A 21397-nucleotide genomic window follows, 5' to 3' on the forward strand; every position below is an offset into this window, starting at 1 on the left:
CCACGGGACAAAGGGTCACACCACCGAGGAGTGTATATCCTTGAGGGATATTGTCGAAACATTCGTCAAGGATGGAAAACTTACACACCTTGTGGCATCAATCAAGAATGGAGGAAGGAATGATAACCGATACAAAGGCAACGGACGAAAGCCCGTTGACATCAGCATCCACATGGTTCATAGTAACGTCAAAGGAAGAAAAAGACGAACGACAGAACCATGCGCATGGAAGGAAGCTGATGTGCGCTTCCCGCGAGTGCCAGGAGGACCCTGCAAAGAAGGCCCTATCGTCATCAAAAGACAGCTGGGGCACTACAACACTTCCCGCACTCTTGCTGACAACGGCGCCTCGTCAACGGTTATGTACAGGCAGTTCTTCGACAAGCTAGACGACGAAGACAAGGAACGCCTGGAAACGGTCTACGCCTCGATGGAAGGGTTCGACGGCAACACAAACACCCCCCTGGGTATCCTATCTTTCCCTGTCATTCTCACAGACGGGAAACACTCCCGCACAGAGACGTGGACTTTGTCGTAATGAGGAAGCCACACCACACATACGACATTCTCTTCGGGAGAGACGGGATGGCAAGATTCAATGCTGTGGTATCTTCAGTTCACGGCATGATGGGATGGCCAACAGCTGAGGGTGTAGCGATGATCACCGGTATTCCCCAGGTATGCATCGCATCTGTCTCATCAAAACCCAAACCAAAGATGGCTAAACCAACCATCACCGAACCAGAAGAATGGGCCTTCAATGGAAAATACCCTGACCAGGCTGTTACCATTGGCCCAACAGTCACTGATCCTACGCGCACCTTACTCAAACGCTTACTACAGAAAAACGCTGACATCTTCGCGTGGACTCCAGCTGATATGACTGGTGTACCTCGAAGTAAGGCAGAGCATAAGCTCAAGTGTGACCCGGCTTTTACGCCAGTCATACAAAAGCGCAGAGTAATGGGGGCGGAACAAGCTAACGCGTGTAGAACCCAAGTCAAGTGTTGGTGCATGTTTTGTGGCCGTCGCTTGGCGAATAGTTTAGAATGTTTATGTTGTATGCTGTACACCTAGGTAGTGGTTCACGCTGAAAGTGATCCATTTGAAAGAGCATTTTCAAATGGATACTCATTCGATCGAATGAGTTTCTGATTCGATCGAATGAGTCTGCCATTCGATCGAATAGGACTCATTCGATCGAATGAGTCCTGACCGAATGGCAGCGGGTATAAATACCAGCTTTCAGGCGTGAACAGGTAAGAGTTTAAGGTTTTTGCGTGCCCGGAGCCCAGGTGCTGTCCGGATGAGGGGGGAGGCCATGCTCGACCTCCCCCTGCCATAGATCGTGATTTCAGTGTTTAACAAGCATGTAATCTTTCGTTTTTTATCAATGAAATCGTTTGTTTCGTGTTTGTTTCTGTCCGTCTTTGGTCTTCAAACCTTCCGTCTCGAACGCGCTCGGATCGTCTCGGTCCCGGCTGAACCAACATCAAGGAACTCCTTGACGCGGGCATCGTACGCGTTAGCAGATATCAAACATGGGTTGCAAATCCCGTAATGGTACCGAAGTCTAACAAACAATGGCGCATGTGCATAGATTTCAAAGACTTAAACAAAGCATGCCCCAAAGATTGTTACCCGTTACCCGAAATTGATCTTAAGGTAGATTCGTTAGCACCGTTTCGCCTTAAATGCTTCCTTGATGCGTATAAGGGGTACCATCAAATCCACATGGCCGTTGACGATCAGGACAAAACCGCATTTCGGACGCCCGATGGCACATTTTGTTATCAAATGATGCCATTCGGACTTAATAACGCCGGGTCCACATACCAGCGCCTGATGGACAGAGAGTTTCATGCCCAAATTGGGAGGAACTTGGAAGTCTACATGGATGACTTGGTCATCAAAAGCCCTGACCCAGAAACGATGTTGAAAGACATCGAAGAAACATCAACACGCTCAGAAAGATAAACATGAAGCTCAACCCGAGCAAGTGTTCCTTTGGGATGGAAGAAGGGAAGTTCTTAGGAGTCATTGTTACTAAAGATGGCTTCAGAGCGAATCCTGAAAAGGTCGAAGCCATTATCAGAATGGAATCACCTACTACCATCAAGCAAGCTCAGACACTGAATGGACGCCTAGTCGCACTTAACCGCTTTTTGGCAAACCATGCGGATAGGTCGTTCCCATTCGTGTCAACATTGAGAAACTGTTTAAAGAAAACGCACTTCCGCTGGACACCAGAAGCGGAAGCAGCTTTTCAGGAAATTCGGTCACGCTTGATCGAACTCCCAACGCTCACAGCACCAGAAGCGGGGGAGGAGTTAATCCTATACCTTTCCGCCACAGATAGAGCAACCGGGGCAGTCCTGCTAGTAGAGCGAAAAGGCATCCAGATGCCAATCTACTATGTTAGCCGTGTCCTAACAGACGTAGAAACCCGGTACTCTACCCTGGAAAAATTAGTCTTAGCACTTATACAGGCTTCACGCAGGCTAAGACGATATTTCCAAGGTCACCCAATCACCATTCTCACCAATTTCAAACTCGCAAACGTTCTAGGCAAACCCGAATTGTCAGGACGCCTAGCCAAATGGGCAATAGAATTGGGAGAATACGCGATAAAGTACAAGCCGAGGCCAGCCATAAAAGGCCAGGTCTTGGCCGACTTTATTGCAGAAGTCCCCGCTTCGCGGGAGAAAGAGTGCCAGGAGGAGGCTCAACCCTCTCCAGCACAGGACATCGATGATGTCTGGCGACTCTACACTGATGGAGCAGCCAGCAACGAGGGCTCAGGCGTAGGGTTGAAACTAACCAACCCAGCAGGCCAAGAATACACTTACGCTATTCGACTGGATTTTCCAAGTACAAATAACGAAGCGGAGTATGAAGCATTCTTGGCCGGGCTGAGAATTGCGCGTAAAATGGGAGTGAAAAACTTGGAAGCCCACGTGGATTCCATGTTAGTAGCCAACCAAATAAACGGGACGTACACGGCCGTGAACGACACAATGGCCCTGTACCTCGCACAAGCAAAAACCCTTATGCGCGACTTTAACGATTGTAAGGTCATACACGTCAAGCGTAGCAAAAACAAATCTGCGGATGCGTTAAGCAAGCTTGCATCATTAGCCTTCACCCACTTGGGAAAGGACATCCGCATTGAACTCCTTGAAGCACCATCAGTCCCGCACAAGGAAATCTGTGTCATCCAAACCGGCACAGAAACGTGGATGACACCAATCATAAATTACCTTGCGGCGGGTATACTACCAGAGTAAAAAACACAGGCAAGAAAAATACGCTGTAAAGCACTGAACTATCAACTCATCGATGACATCCTTTACAGGCGTAATTTTCTTGGCCCACTCCTAAGATGCGTGGACAACTAAGATGCTGGCTACCTCCTAAAAGAAGTGCACGAGGGCATCTGTAGAGTACACGCAGGTCCACGCGCTGTCGTAGCTAAGCTAAATAACGCGGGATACTTTTGGCCGGGGATGCATACGGATGCACTGGCATACATCAGAAAGTGTAGGTCTTGCCAACTCTACGCACCCAACACGCATCGCCCGAAGAATGAACTTATTCCAGTCACCTCTTCATGGCCATTTCAGAAGTGGGCCATCGATGTGACAGGCCCATTTCCCACAGCAGCAGGGAACGTTCAGTTTCTAGTGGTAGCCATCGACTACTTCACCAAGTGGATAGAAGCAAAACCCTTAGCCCAAACAACCACAAAACATATCAAAAAAATTATTTGGGAATTTATTATTTGTCGTTTTGGACTTCCCCAGAATTTGGTGAGCGATAAAGGCACCAACTTTGCTGACAAGAAGCTACAAAAGTGGCTGGAAGAACTTCAAATCACCCACACCTTTACCTCAGTGGCGCACCCGCAGGGTAATGGTGAGGTGGAAAGAGCAAATAAGAGCATCGTCAACGGCATAAAGAAAAGAGTCTTGAAACACAGATCCGGCTGGGTGGACGAAGTTCCACACGTCCTTTGGGCAAACAGAACGCTGAAAAAGGCCAGTACGGGAGAAACCCCGTTCAGCCTCACTTATGGCACTGAAGCCATGGTCCCGGTCGAAATTGGTTTACCCTCACCAAGGGTCTTGATTCAGCCAGAAGACAATGATGCGGAAAGACGGTTAGACCTTATGCTAACCGAAGAACGCAGAGACTTAGCCGCAGCGCGTGAAGAGAACTACAAGCGACAAATGCAAAAATACTACAACACGCGGGTAAAACTCTGCAACTTCAATGTAGGAGACTACATATTGCGTAACAACGAGGCTTCGAACCAAGAGCGTCCAGGAAAGCTGGCCCCGGTCTTGGAAGAACCATACATTATCAAAGAAGTTTTGGGAAAGGGCGCATACCGGCTCGAAAGGCTCGATGGCACTCCCATCCCAAGAACATGGAATGGAGCTCAATTACGCAAATGTTACATGTAGATCAATTCCAAACTTATAAAGAAAAGGCCTAGAGCCACTTCTAATGGAAATGATTCTCCTTTATCACATTGTGTTGATAGCCTTACCTTTATACTTATGAACTTTTCACACTGATATGCCGGTATTCACCGCATAAATAAGTGGGGAAGTAAGTCGTTGCGTGTGGAAGGCGGCAAAACCCGCATAAACACAAAAAACGGTAAAAATTTCTAAGGAAAAGATGAGGAAAACCTTCACGCAGGTCAGTTATAGGTGAAGTTTGGTCATCCCACTAAATGAAAGTGACGGTCCTACCCGCACAATCATGATAGAGGAAACTGAACATTAACCTATCGACAACCGCGCGTCGAAAGGTTAACTTATTCAAAACACTTGGAAAATTGCTAAGTTAAACTAAAGTATGCACGAGCGAATCATATATTGTTTATGAGGCAAAACAAATGCCAATTTAAACTATAATATGCATGAGCAAGTCATATAATGTTTATAAAGCAAGTCAAAAAGATTCAAAAATTCAAAAGTAAGAGGGAATATACCCCCTTACCTTGGTAACCAAGAAACCGTAAGACAAGTGCGGGTACAGTGTCAAGGCGAAACTCTTCGCATACTTAGCACCTGCAGGGAATTGAAAACAAGAATACCTTGGAAGTCAAGTAACTATAAGACGAGTGCGGGTACAATGTCAAGGCGAAACCCTTCACATACTTAGCACTTGCAGGGAATTAAAACCAAGAAGGATCTTCTGGGCCATGCTTGTGGAAAGGGAAATAACATCCCCGCATAGCGGGAACGTTGAGAATTAGATTGTTTGAAGCTCCAAGATGGAATTGGTTGTTTAACATAATTAATCACTATGTCTAAAACTACCAAAACCTCGTGGAGAATCTACACAAGTGAAACTCAACGCTCCTGACTTGCGAGGAAGTTACACACCTACCCGCATCATACCCAAAGATCAAGCAGAAAAGTCGGGAATTTCTGCACGTGACATTAGGAAAACCGCGGGAAGAATCCCCACGGAAAACATTAAAACTAAAAACCCTTTGCTTAAGTCCAAAAGTTCACCTCACTTATTAACAATTCATGAGAAGAACATTAGACTGGGGGGACTTGAAGAGGTAGGTCCCAGCAGAGCCCAGTTGGACCCGCAAGACTCACCTTGAAGAGGGACGTCTGCGCAAAGACCAACTGGTTCCGCAGGACCCACCATGCTCAGAGAGACGAAGACCTTACGCGCAGTACGCCAGTTGTTCCCGCAGGAAAAGCCTCCCAATGGTGAAGTACCCCGCCTGTTCCCGCAGCTGCGGATACAAGCCATCAGGGAAGGCTACCCGCACAAGGCACTAACTCTCAATAATTCAGTAATGTCACCTGAAGAAGGAATGAGCAAGGCGAGAATAATCCCGCCCAAATGAGCCAGTCCGTACGCTTCTGGAGGATCTTTTGTACTATACCTGCCAAGGTATGGACAAAATAGACAAGATCTGACCAAAGCAGCCCATGAACCAATCACAGGGTGACAGCTCACTGACAACAGTACGACGAGGAGCACGCTCTAGTACTTAATGTCACTATCAGCTGCTGCCTACTCACCAACCCTTGTCGTGGCACGTACATAGCCTGCAGTTGGTGGAAAAGGAATAGTACACAGCCGGCCATCTCACCATCAGCCGCTGCCTACCCACCAACCACCAGCATGGCACGTGCGTAGCCCACAGTTGGTAGAAAAGGAATATTATACAACTGGCTGTACCTGCTTGGAAACCTACCTTCGGCTATAAATACTCCAACACCTTGGAACGGTATCATTATCTAAACTCATACCATCATATCTTATCTGCTCTAGCTATTTCTCTTAATATACACTTATATTCAGAGCAATCTAGTCTGATTCTCACACCGGAGGGTGGTCACAAGGAGGTACCCCCCCTTCTCAGTGACGAGCTCACGGTGTCTGTTTTGCAGGTCATCAAAAGAATAACCATCTTTGCCGGACCTAACCTCGTGGGAAACATCTACTTGACCCTAAGATTATCCGTAATCTGCCGGGGTCACTTAGTGTTTCTTCATGTTGTCAATGACATTTTAATCTAGAGAAGTAATTATGCTTGTCGTTGAAATGCATGTGAAAATTGAAATATCAATTAATTATATACTCCCTTCGTCTCACTATAAGTGTCCTAGTTTTGATTTTTCAAGTCTTTCTTGTTTAACTTTGACCGACAATATTTTTGTTTGTGTTATATAATTCTTGATGTAAAATATATGAATGGATTGGGTTTTAAATGTGTTTTACATCGATATAATTTTCATCAAGTATTATATAACATGAACAAAAATATTTACGGTCAATGGTGCAAAAAAGAAAGATTTGAAAAGTCAAAATAGGACACTTGTAATGGGACGGAGAGAGTACATTTTAGCATGCACGTCATATGTCATGTTATTAGGGGCATACAAAGTCAAGTCTCTGTTATATATAGAGCGATTAACACAAGAAGAAGATGAGAGTTATTAGTATTAGTTATAGTCGGACCAAATGACCAATAGTTGGTCATTTGAATTGTTTAAATCCAATTTGCATTTGTATAATAAATAAAGCTCCTCTAGAAAAACGATTTTGTTTGAGGAGCATCTTTTCTAAGCTCATCTTAAAACCAATATGAGAAGTATAAGAAGCATAGAGCGGTTATATTTATACTAGAGTGATTATTATTATTATTATTATTATTATTATTATTATTATTATCTTGTAAAGATCAATTAAATAAGATTCGTTCTTATTGTGCGAGGCGAAGAGAAGAAAGATTTGATGTCAAAATCGTAATTACTTTGAATAAAGTAATCACGTTACAACACAAATACAACTACAACCAGCATGTTATAATCACACTACGGTTTTACAAGTATAATATTTATTACACTTATTCAAATGTGTTGTAGGATATTATATAGTACAACAAATTTAATTAGGTTAATAAACTTTTAACTAGCTACTAATTTTAACGTAATTATTATTATATACTAGTTCAAAACTGTTTTGCAGCGAAAACATCACCATTTATTTGTTGGTTCACTACGCACACTTAAAAACTGAGCATATCCTCTTACTTATAATATCAACGAAATGACAACGGAAAAAAAAAGAGATGTAGAAGGGTGTTTGGGATTGCTTATTTTCATCAACTTATAACTTATAAATTTTTTGAAAAACAACAAGGTGTTTAGGGTTGCTTATATTATAAGAGGAAAAGTTTCATAACTTACACTTTTATAACTTAATAATTTAATGAAAAATTATAAGGAGACAAAATAAGGAATCCCAAACACCTCTTAAATATCCACTTCTCTTAATAATATTAAAAGAAAGTTATGGTTAAACCCGATAAAAAAAAGTTACCACATATGTTATTAGTTACATAACCGTTAATTTCTTCTCACAAAAGACAAAACCCCACATTTATATAATTCAAATCTAGTTTCATATGTTCTAAATCTAAAGATAATCACCTATCCCATCTGAATCTAACCCTAATCACCTATCCCATCTGAATCTAACCCTAACCCTAACCTTATTCCACATCTTGTTCTCCATGAAATAAACATGAACCCACTTCATACACCCCTTCAAAACCCTAACCATAACATCACAAGAACCTGTTTTAAACCCTAGATCACCTTCATCATTTATTCATCAATTTAGTTTCTTAATTTGTTTTATCTTTAGAGAGATGGATCCAGCTTCAGCTCACTCTCTTCCACCTCCTTTTCACACAAGAAACTTCAATTTGCACCAGTTCCAGAGTTCCGAAGCCGATGAACAAAGCGGAACCAGTGGTTTAAACATCGGTGGTCACAAACGAGAACGAAAAGAAAAGAACACGGAAGATATGATGAACAACAGCGGCGGTGGTGGCAGTAGTGATGGTAAAGAAGGAGATATGGGAAGAAGACCCCGCGGTCGTCCTTCGGGGTCGAAAAACAAACCCAAACCACCGATTATTATTACTAGAGACAGCGCTAACGCGCTGCGAACTCATGTTATGGAGGTATCCGACGGTTGTGACGTTATGGATAGTATTAGCACCTTTGCACGCCGCCGTCAACGCGGCGTTTGTATCATAAGTGGTACCGGTACCGTCACAAACGTTACACTCCGGCAACCAGCGTCACCGGGGTCAGTTTTGACGCTACACGGAAGGTTTGAGATCCTGTCGTTGTCAGGATCTTTTCTGCCACCGCCAGCACCACCTGCTGCCACTGGACTAACTATTTATTTAGCGGGTGGTCAAGGACAGGTGGTGGGCGGTAGCGTGGTGGGAGCGTTGCTAGCGGCGGGGCCAGTGGTAATCATGGCCGCGTCGTTTAGCAACGCTGCTTATGAACGACTTCCTCTTGAAGAGGAAGAGGGTACTTTGCCGGTTCCTGGAGGCTCGCTTGGGTCTCCAGGAGCCATCACACAACCATCGGGTCAACCACAACAATTGATGTCGGATCCTTCGATTTTTCAAGGCATGCCACCGAATCTACTCAACTCAATTCAATTGCCGAACGATGGTTACTGGAGTAACAATGGCGGTAGTCGCCCGTCGTTCTGATTAATATGAAGATCACAATTTGTGTAAGTGCATGTCATCGATCTAGCAAATTTTATGGTTTAAATTCTTTGATTTAGTCTTTTGTTGTTCCTAATTTATGTCAACTATTTTGCTTCTTGATAACATTAAGTTTTCTTGACTTGTGTTTGATGTTAAGATGACAATATATGATTTGTAATGTAAGAACCTTTTTAAATTTTGATTGTTGACAATTTTTTGTGTTTATATTATCCTTGCATTCTTTTTGTTTACATATATAACACCCAATAATTTTAGAACCCCGTTTTTTTAATCTAACATTTATCAGAAAACTTACGAGATCACATCAATACAGTGATAACGAGACCATGTAAAGCACCTCATGTGCTAGACATGTGTCATGTAACAATGTTACGGTAGGATACTAGGAAAAGCAAGATTTTAATGGAAGAGAATTAGATGCTTATCATAACACCTTAGTAAATCATTCTAGAGCTGTTTCATTGGTGGAAACAAGTTGTACATAAAGCATCCATAGTTGTGCTTTCGTAAAGCATAAACATATTCGAATAAGTACAAGTTACGCTGCCTGCATTGGTTTGGATATTTTTGGAAATGAGATCATATGCTTTGTAATGAAGCAATATTCAAAAACACAATTTTCTTTTTACTTTATTTTTAATCTTTATTTACCTGTGTGTTGTCTTATAATACCAGAAAGAGTTGTGCTAGATAGAATAATCAAGGAGAATATGTAGAACAATAAGTTGATATTAACTTAAAAAAATTGATGTACCTCAATTCATCCAACGTTAATATAATAATATTAGCATTATTATAAGTAATCTGTGCGCGCGCGCACACATGTAGTAGGTTAAGTGGGCATCAACTGCACAAGGGACAACTGTATTATGGTTCCTAGAGTCGCAGTGGTTCCTAGAAGTTAGTTCTTTATGACTTTTTGTAAGTTACAAAGCACTCTTTTTAAAATGATGTGCGTCAGTACTAGATACGTGCTTTGTATATTGTTTAAATGGTCCAAAATTTTAATATGGCAAACAACATAACGAAATCACAAAAATGTATATCTTAGGTATAGATCCAATATCTTTTATTGTTCCATCATATATTTAAGTTAACAAAGGAATCACATGAGTAGTTTTCTTAAAATTTTTGGTTTGTTTTAAGTGTGTAGAATGTGTAGGTTAGGTACTAGGGGCACATGGAAAAGCATCCAAATCTATAGAGGTGTACTAACCAATGGGATTGACAATTTATATTAAAAAAACACAAAACATTTATCATGTCTGAATCTTAGATGCTTAGACTTGAGATATGTTCCACAAGATCAAATTAATCGGGAGGATCCATTATGTAGGCCGAAAGCACATTATCATCAATAGCTAGTGTGGTTGGAGGATCCATTATATATGTTACATGACCAGTAATACCACATTTTCGTTAACTTTTATGGTCTTATGCAATAAAATGCACACATCCATCACGTTCCTAATCTTTTCCAGCTTATAAGACCGGATGGGCCGCCTGTGTATCCCCCTTCTAGCTTTTAAAACACCGAAAGCGTGTTCAACATCTTTTTATTTTTTGCCAACTTTTGCAACTTCTTGAACTTCTTGTCCTTTGACTCAGTTATATATGGGAAAGCTTTCACAAACGTGAACCAATTAGGATGATCCTATCAGTAAGATAGTAGCCGTATCGTTATTGTTGGCATTTTACATGAAATGGACACCTAGACGTGGTTGCAAGCATCTCCTTAATAGATATTGGAGATTTTTGGGCAACATTGATGTCATTATTTGGGTTTGATGGAACCCAAAATGCATGCTAAAAGCACAAACCATTCGAAACCATTGTGTGTAACGTTGTCAAACTCTTTTTCAGCCATGCCTATAGGTCGTCCTGAAACCATTCAAACATAGGCATGTATATATATGATAAGGGGCTCTAGGGTTCTAGGGTTCTAGTCTAATATGTCACAGAAAATTATGGTGTTTTAGGTTGGACTAAGGGTTTTCTTATTTATGGTGGGTTTCGACCTGTGGTGAAATGTAGAATATCGGGTGGATCAGTGACCTTTCAGTGGTCCAAATGACCGTTCAAAAAGAAAGAAGTATGTGTATTCTTGCAAAAATTTTAAAGCTGAAATAATCTTATCCTTATTGATAGATTATATAATTGATAGAAGTATAATAATTGGTAATTTATAATTGTTAGGAAAATTAAACTATAATAAATATAACATTACTAAGAGTATAGTTTGATATATTAAGTTGGTTTGTGATTAGTTTAAGATCATGTTTTGAGTAGGAGTATCACCTGTAAAATTTTAAACTAAACTAGATTATAAATATATACACTTAGTACTCGTGAAAAAAAAACTTGTAAAGCTAACGCAATGCCAAATGGTTGTGATGTATGACTGTATGTGACACGATTATAAAACTCATCTCATAGGCATAGTCGGACCCAAAGGGAAATGAGGGTGAGCCGCCAAGGCCCACCGTCTTGCTCTAACATATAGTGTTCGCTCTAGTTCGTAGTGTAATAGATAACTCAATTTTCTTGTTTTAGTTTAAAGGAGTATTACTGTAAAATTTTAAACTAAACTAGATTATAAATATATACACCTGTTAGTCGTGAAAAAAACTTGTAAAGCTGACACAATGCCAAATGGTTGTGATGTATGACTGTATGGGACACAATTTTAAAACATGATTATAAAAACTCATCTCTAGGCATAGTCGGACCCAAAGGAAAATGAGGGTGGGCCGCCAAGGCCCACCGTTCGCTCTAGTTTGTAGTGTAATAGATAGCTTAATTTTCTCTAACCTTCTACTCTTCAAAAATTCAAGCCCAAGACTCAAACATTAAAATCTAATCCTAATTGGGTTATCTGATTTTTTTCAATACATCATGAATCAACTTTTGCCTCCGGACACCGCTCCGACTTCTCGTATTTTTGACCCCATCATGTCGCGTAGCACCATTGTCACCGTCGATCCGTAGCATGCCTTCATTCAAAAATTTCTTGAATCCGCATCTGCTCATATATGACTAAATGTGGTCTCTACTCCCTAGTGTAGAGAAGCAAACCGTTATTGATGTTGTTTTAGTTTACTTTTTTTAAAACATTTTCCTATGCATTAATAAGTGGTTAAATACTTGGAACGTTTACATGTTGGAAAAGATTAGGATAGCTCATCCGAGCAAATTAAATCTACCTCACGTGTATTCGAAACATATGAATTTAATTAAGAAAAATGATGTAATTTAACATGATTATAAATCTCTCTCATATATTATGACTTAAATATTCTTAAGACATAATAAAAGGATGTTTGTATTTAATACTAGGTTATTTACCCGTGTGATACACGGGTTGAAATAATATTTTTTTAACTTAAAAACATAAAATATAATACATGATATAACTGTTGGGTTCGTAGGCCTTGTTGGCCCGGTTTATTATTTGAAGTCTAAAGGGCTGACGAGTGTAGGGTGGCCAGACCGAAGCTCGGCCCGATTTAGATTTCTTGTTCAACAATTTACAAACCCTAGTTCAATTTCTATTTAAACAACGATATGTACTTTATATAATTAGTCACTCAATAAAAGAAATACTTAGTTGCCACCGTGGACGTGGGTCAGTTTAGACCGAACCACGTTAAATCATCGTGTTCTTTTATTGCTTTCGTGTCGTGTTTAGTTCGTGTGTGTGTTTAATCCTAAGAAGTGGTATCAAGAGCTTAGGTTCGGGATTACACGAAGAACACGGGAACCAGCCGAGTCACCGCCAAACCTTTCGCCGCCGCCACCCTACTGCGCTAGGGTTCTGCCGCCGCCACCCTACTGCGCTAGGGTTCTGCCGCCGCTACGGTTTTCCGATTGTCGTTAGGGTATACGCCGCCGTTATTTCGCCGTCGCTAAACCCAGCCAGACGATCGCGATTAGGGATCATTCTAAGCCACCGGAGACCTGAGTTCTAGTACTGTAATTTATTCGAAAGCTTTATTACCGTAAGCCACCGCCTTTTTTGTTTCAAGTCGCGAAAAATAGGGTTATTATTTTGGATTGAGTTGCAGACTTGCATGCGTTCGGGTTGAAGAAAAGGAGCTTTGACCACATTTTTTATTGGTTTGACAAAGGGTAGTAGCTTTGCCAAGAAGTTAATTTGGGTTGAAATCCTATTTTGCGAATTACGAGCCAAGAACAGTTGAATCAAGATCCTATTTTTATTCGATGAACCGTTGTCTATTAGAAGAAGTGTTAAAGAAACCAAAACCAGTGCCAACCGCGTTTGTCGGGTTTTACGTTTCAGTTTTCTGATTTGCAGTTCGTTATTCCGCTGCAGTTTAAATAGGTTGATTATTTAACAAAGTTCAATAGAACAATCGTTAAGTTCGGGCTCGTGCAATTGTCGTGTCTATCTCTGTTTTTTATCCAGATTTTCGTTTTAGTCATTGTCATGGCAGAAGACGGACAGGTTTCGATACAGAAGTTTGATGGACAAAAGTTTGGTTGGTGGAAGATGCAGATTGAAGCGCTACTTTGTCAGAAAGACTTTGATGTAGTGTTTGAGGATAGAAAACCAGAAAAGTTGTCAGAAGCAGATTGGAAGAAGTCAGATAAGAAAGCTAGGGCTTGTATTACTTTGTCGTTGTCGGAAAATGTGGCGTTTAACGTCATGAAAGAACCCACAGCCCGTGGTATGATGGAGGCGCTATCCAACATGTATGAGAAGCCTTCGGCAGCAAATAAGGCTTATTTTATCATAGAGATAGTGACAACAAGAATGAAAGAGGGTGGGTCAGTTACAACGCATATTAATAATCTTAATTCAAACATCTCCCGCTTAGTGTCAGTCGGCATTAAGTTTGATGATGAAGTTCAAGGTATTTTGTTATTATCCTCTTTGCCCGACAGTTGGTCGCTAACAGTGACTGCGGCTTGTAGTTCGTCTACAAAAATTACTTTTGATGGGATTCGGGATTTGATTCTTGGAGAAGATTCAAGACGCAGAAGTTCAGGTGAATCAACAGGTAATATATTAGCCACAGAAGGTAGAGGTAGGGGAAAACAACGAGGCAGTGGGAGCAGGAAGAGGAGTCAGTTTAGGACTCGTAAAGATATTGAATGATGGGGTTGTAAAGAAAAGGGACACTTCTAGGATCATTGTCCGAATGGTAAGAAAGAGGTGAACGTTACAAGAGACTACACAGATGACGGGGTCAGTAGTGATGAGTTTTTAGTTCTTAGTGTTGAGGGTAACGTTGATGCTTGGGTGATGGACTCTGGTGCATCATTTCATGCCACTCACTGTAGTGAAACGATGAAGAATCTTAAGGTTGGGGATTTTGGAAAGGTTCGACTTGCGAACGATGGTATTCTAGAGGTTACAGGTATGGGAGATGTTGATTTGATAACTTCAGCAGGTACTTCTTGGACTTTGAAAGACGTAAGGGTTATTCCAAGTTTAAAGAAACGTTTGATTTTAGTCGGACAGTTGGATGACCAGGGGCACGATGTTAAGTTCGGGAATGGGCAGTGGAAAGTAGTCAAAGGGAATCTCGTGGTTGCTCATGTAAAAACTCGGGTTTTCAAAATGATATTTTATATCCGTTACCCGACCCGTTTATATTCGGGAAAACTTTATCGCGTTTATCGAGTTAATTTATTGTTCTTAATAATTTGCATATAATATATTTAAAGCTTTTAATACTTGACAATTTTAGCACCAAACTTAAACTTTAATCCCTGTTTGTTTCCATCCCTAATCTTGAAGGACCAATGTGCAAATTTATGTTAACTATATCCACTTTACCCAATTACCCACTTACCCATTAACCCGTATTCATATTCAACCCATATACCCGTTTAGTTTGCTTGATGCGTAATTCTCGTCTCCAATATGGTAATTGATATGTGCATTATGATTCCCTTACCTTTTTCGGCTTACTGACTCCGCGAATTAAGAAACAAAGATCTATTAGATACGTATTAACTTTTATAGCGAACCATCCTAAACCTAGGTTGAATTATACACAATTAGTGCATTATATTCTAATTGCTTTTGTTTGGACATTGGTTGAGACCTCGCCTTCGAAAAACCCATGTCTAATTATATTGTAACGATCTCGTAATCGGCGTTCGGACCCTTGATAGTGTCGACATAATCCGCTCATGGTTAGACATCGTAACGAACACCACATTTCAATTAAACTTGCAGAAGTGATCCTCACTCCAGCGCCATCAATAGCCCCAATACGAATCGAATTATAACTTGCTGCAATATATTAAACCAGATCCTTGTTTGGCCGGCTTCACGTGGAGCAAATTAACCACCTTCGGATCATCTGTGCAGGTAATTAATTATATGGAATTGATCTCCTGTATTCTTGTTTCAGTAACCCTCATGTTAATTAAACTGAAGCACAACAGATTGAATGATTTATTAGTTAGGGTTTTATCTTGGGTTAGGGATGAACTGGTTAATTATGTATACGAAATCTTTTTCGTTTGATTACCATCTACCACCCCAGCCCAGTTGGTTGTGGGTATGTATGTTAATTCCTTGAGCCGAACACCACTCGAGTTCGAATCCCAGCGGTAACAGTTTTTGTATGTTTTTTTTTGTTTTATATATTTTAAAAATGAATTTAGTAATTATATTTATTATTAAATATCAAGTAATCATTTTTGTTTGTTTTTTTTATATATTTTAAAATGAATTTAGTAATTATCTTTATTATTAAATATCAAGTAATCATTATTTTATTAGAACCGACATTTTGGAGTTTATGTTTCTTGTCAAATCTCGTTAAAAGCTTTCAATTACGTATAAATACATATATATTTATGTATATATATATATATGTATGTATGTATGGAGCAAGGTTAAAATAAGAAGTAAAACTATCCTAAGAAGTGTTTTTTACCCTTAAAAAAATAAAACACGCCAAACAAAAACACACCGAACTAACAAAATAAAACACACCGAACAAAAAACACACTAACAATATCCACCATCAGATGATCACATCCAACGCCCGATATTACTTCTCACACTTCTTACAAATAACTCACTTCGTATTCTAACCCCACCCTGTATGTATGTATGTAAGTATTATAAGTATATTTTAATAATAGTAAACTTTATTCTTTTTATTTAAAACCCGGCATTTTATATCGTTGTTTCCTCGTCGTTGAGAATTTTTAAATATATATATATATATATATATATTTGTTTCTAAACGAAAATGTAATAAATATATTAAACATGATAAATATGTTTTACCACTCGTTCGTAAGATAAACCGCGTTGAACATATTTATTTACCTGAACCGATTTTGATGACTGTCGTTTGAGTCAATCAAAAACCTAATTAAACTAAATAGTTAGAGCAAGTAGGGTATCGTATCACAAGGAGTATGTGGTCAATGCAATACGTGTACAGATTTAATATTATGAAGTAACTAGTGTTTAGTGCTGATCACACAAGCAATTTAAATTGAATTTAGAGAACTAAGTAACGAACAAGTAAACGAGTATTAAGTAGTTAACAAAGCAAATCTGATGCAGCGGTAAAACGAGAATGAAGATCGATCACGTTGATTCAATCGAATACCGTGATGAACTTCCAAACCCTAAAAATCCCACCCAAAGGTCAGGGAAAATGAAGAGGAAAATTAATTATTATAAAATTCAAGTCTAACTTTTGGAATTACATTACAAGCATATAAAAAAACTTCCAAATACGAAATGGGCCTAAAATGGGCCATGGGCCAAACACAAACCCAAAAACAAAAAGATAAAAAGTGCTGAAAAAAGTAAAAAGGCCCAAAACTTTATTTAGGAGGCGTTTTTGGGCTTCGGACAGGGGCTAAACTGTTGTAGGCTGTTTGCCACAATGGGCTCCTCGTCTCAAGCTTCGATTTGATTGGTAATAGGCCTGAAACGGAGCTTCGTGGGCCAAGTTATGCCCGTTTTCGTGGGCCACCTTTGGAGACACGATCATGGGCCTCCAAATATAACATGGCATGTTCGTCAATACTTGGGCCTTCATCAAAATCACACGCGGGAATTCAAGTAAGCAACCAACAGTTATCTCATGCAACCTAACAGATTAATTATTAACGATTAACTGAAAACTGTTCAATCAGACAAAACCTTAGACATCAACAATCACTTTACACATGGCACTGGTTATCAAACAGTCCTTGCCAATGTGACTCAGTTAAGGGCAATTGTATGTTTTATCGTATTCAATCTAACCAAACAGTTATATGATTAATTATCTAACAACTGGTAACAGATCGTTCAGACCAACGTAAACCTAAACCGACCGAATACACATAAATACTAAACATCAATAATCATATATCAATCATCAATAATTATACACAAGTGTTCTTAATCACAGGAGAAAAACTGTAAAGATTACAAACTATACATCCCGGGTGTTATTCTAGGAGGTTAGCCAAGCCTTGACATCATCAAATCTTCGATACGGAGGATATGGATCATGCGGAAGGTCTTGGCACAAGCTATGATGCTCAAAATCGCCTCTCTGGATTGCTGGAATCGCCTTAGCTTCGTCAAAACGGAGTTAGGTTTGTTTATGATGAAGAATGAGATTATAACCTAATTTTCCCGTCTGCACACCCCATCGCGATACGCGATGGGGTCTTCAATGGTCCATCGCGATACGCGATGGACCAGAAAGTCAACTCATTTTAAAACCTCATCGCGATGCGCGATGGGTCCTCAAGCAAGCCCGTCGCGTATCGCGATGGGCCTGGTCACCAGCAAACTTCATAGAACTTCCTCGTTTCGCGTGCAGGACATCGCAGGTCTTCATACCATGTCACAACAGGTCCAAATTATGCACTTTAACATCTGTGACCTGAAATCCAATAATACACGTATGAAGTATCGAAAATTCTAGAATAAACTGTTAAAACTAAATAATACACGAACTAAAACATATACAAATTAACCGACCATCACATCCCCACACTTATCTTTTGCTTGCCCTCAAGCAAACTCTAAAGCAAACATCAACCTCCATCATAGGTATGTAGATTATCGCCATTAATACTAGTAAGGTTTAAGGTCATACCTAGTTTCCCAGACTGACACTTTTTATAGATTGACATCCCACAAATAAGGTTAAGTGCCATAATAAAAACAATATAGTCGCCCAGACAAGTGTACTTTGTTTCCGGTTAAGGCACACATGCTCATACCCCTAATAATATAACATCTCTCCTCTCGGTTTAATATCTTGACTAGCAAAAGATGTGTTGGTATCACTCTGTTCTCAGTATCACTCATAAGCAAGTATTTATCCATAAAGTTGCTTTGACACAAATGCAAATCAAGAGGTCTTAAAAGTGTTGTAACGGGTCCATGTGTAAGGGTATGGAAGTAAAATATTTAAGTAGCTCAAACGATCCGACCCGGCTATTACAAAACATCTACATAAACGAAACTGCTATACAAACTGACTGACTTATCATCAAACCTCTAATTAAGAAAACTAACATACATACTGATTTCAAATTTTCTTAAGCATAATAACGTGATGCTTAATAATGGAACAAATACGAAAACAAAAACAAATACAAATACAATTACAAATAAACCTAGTAAGCCGGATAGTCTCGTAACATAATGTCGTGGTTAAACAAATGAAAAATAAGTCCAAGAAAGGTTTTCTAAGGGACCCAACCCCACGCCCCTCACATTAACCATCCTCATATGTATAATGTATGAGCCCCAACCCCCCAGTACTCACATTCTCGCTCATCCAGACGAGGCTTAACCTAATTGCCTCTATCACTTTTGCATTTTGCCAACTATGATCCCGTAATCCATAACATCAATGAAAGCACTAAAATGACATGTGTGTACTATATATTATATGTGTATTATATATATTTGGGTCAACTCACACACGTACCGGAGGACTATGGTTGACGATATAAACATGTGTACATGTCCCCATGACTCGTTATCCCCGCCTAAATAACCCCATTTTCAACTTCTCATTATAAAAACACTTTTGTGAGTAAGACTAATGAGAAGCTGACAAACCAACCATGACCAAAAACCTATGACTTGGCATTAATGGCAATAATTAACAGTTAAAAACTTTTGTTTCTGAACAATCTTCGAGGTACTATCGGGCTAAAAATTTTCAAATTTCCCCCATCCCCACACTTGAGGTTTACATTGTCCTCAATGTTAAAATAGACAAAACGATTAATTAACATTTGAGGGACGGGGTTGAAATTGACTTTTTTGACTAATAAGCAATTTTAAAATTCGGTGCTCAAATGTGGCGTTTCAACTAACAATTATACAATTACACTTTTAACGTTTAAAGTAATAAAAACAAAATAAATCATGAAACTGAAATCACCTGATATCAACGGGACTTGAGAAGGACCAGTCGGCTCGTGAACTCTCAAAAACACTCGTGTACTCTTGTCTCATCCAATTACCAAACTGACAATCGGACCTGCAAATCTCGAGGCGTGTAGAAGCAAGCTTCTCACAAGTGTAAAACATAGGTCTTTTAAGAGTTATGAAAATGAATATTTTTTAATTTTATTAAAACAATTACCGTGCCAAATTAAGTCGTTTCATAATAAATTCTGTTAAATTAAGTAAAAACAATAAAAGACCTAACTCACTTTCGTAAGAATCAAGATTGCATTTAGCGTATGAAACAAGCCCTGTAAACCTCTCGGCAACCCGGGAGGACGAGTGGGGTCTCGTGAGGGTTTTTAGCGAACATCACCCACAAAGTTCGATTACAACAAACTATACAAATTAATCAAACACAGCAGCAATCAAAAGATATATAAACATATAACCCAACCTATTACCCATACATTATTCCCACAAATATAATATTAATATAATACAAACCATGAGAATAATAAAAACAAAATAAAGTAAAAAAGTAACCCAAAAATCTGCTGCTGTGGCTGATCGTCAGCAATGTCCTCTGGCAGATCCATAGGTTGCTCCACTGTGATAATCAATTACTGCGGGAGCGGTACCTGCGAAGGTAAGAACAAGAACCACCAGGCTATCGATTTCGTTACTCCTGGTCGCATACATATAAATCGATTACGAGCTTAAAGTCGATCACAATGTTAAGCTGAATTACATCAGTGGGTTCAATTGCAATGACCGATTACATTGGTCTGAAAGTAGCTTACAAATTGAATTCATTTACTGTGTTTGGAACCTCGCTTACAACCTTAAAATCGAACACAAACTGACTCGCACACACGGCCAGTCGATTACAATCGAATTCGATTACTGTAACACCCCGACCAAAGGCGGATTATATATCGGGGCGCCACATATTGTTTCATTACTCGTGACACTATTGGGTGTCAATATTTAATAAATACATTCATTCGCGCACGCGCAAAGTAAAAGTAAGATAACATAAATCATCATAAATCAATATATTATAAATCAAAATATTCGAACAGCAATAGCTTGTCTTGATACATTTTAATCTAGGTCCAAAATAAAGAAAACTTCCTATGTGTCCACAAGCTCCAAAACAGCTACTGCAACCCTGAACATGTGTTAAAATAAACGTCAAACACTTGCGTGTTGGTGAGAAATCAAGTTTAATACAATACATAGATAACAATAAATCTGCGCGCAACATGTGTATGTCTGGTTTTCAACAAGGGTGTAATCTGATCGGGACCAACTCTAAGATTCATAAGACTGCCAGTGCTCACAATTGAGCTCACAAACAAGACAAACTGTGCATGTGCAAACAAAAGAGAAAATCATAAACGATAGGTCTCCCGTGTTCATCTAATGGTACCATGAGAACTGCGGAATAGACCGACAAGACGGTTAATGATCCACACATACAAATAAACAGCCAAGTCTACGTCCTCAACACATGGGATACTGCGCGACTAAAGTTCATAAACAAGTTTAAGACTCTAAGTTTGTATGAACACATGAACATCCCAAAACATTAAAAGCAAAAAGGGATTAGGTACGAGATTACTCACTTGATAAACGATGCGGTGTAAGATAAAGCAAGAACCAACTTTAAACAAGCACAAGTTAACCTATAAATAAGATTATTGTTTTAATGATTTGTTTTAAGTCTTGATTATAAGTTAGCATAATTAATAAGTAAATTATTATATATAATATATATATATATTACCGGAAAAGCAGGGCAGAACAGGGAGGAAGACGGAGGCAGAGAGGAAGACGGCAGAGAGAGCAAGGAGCAAGAGAACAGGAGAGATTAAGTGTTTGTGTGTGTAGTGTTA

General features: G+C 39.6%; 1 pseudogene; it reads left to right on the forward strand.

The window, feature by feature from the left end:
* Window positions 1-7937: 7937 nt before the first annotated feature.
* LOC143619294 (AT-hook motif nuclear-localized protein 24 pseudogene) lies at window positions 7938-9185 on the forward strand (annotated as a pseudogene).
* The last annotated feature ends 12212 nt before the right edge of the window (window positions 9186-21397 follow it).

The sequence above is a fragment of the Bidens hawaiensis genome, unplaced genomic scaffold (genome assembly GCF_021521415.1).
Source record: "Bidens hawaiensis isolate Kalapana, Puna unplaced genomic scaffold, B.hawaiensis_p1.1 tig00002423_1, whole genome shotgun sequence".
Classification (NCBI taxonomy): Eukaryota; Viridiplantae; Streptophyta; class Magnoliopsida; order Asterales; family Asteraceae; genus Bidens; species Bidens hawaiensis.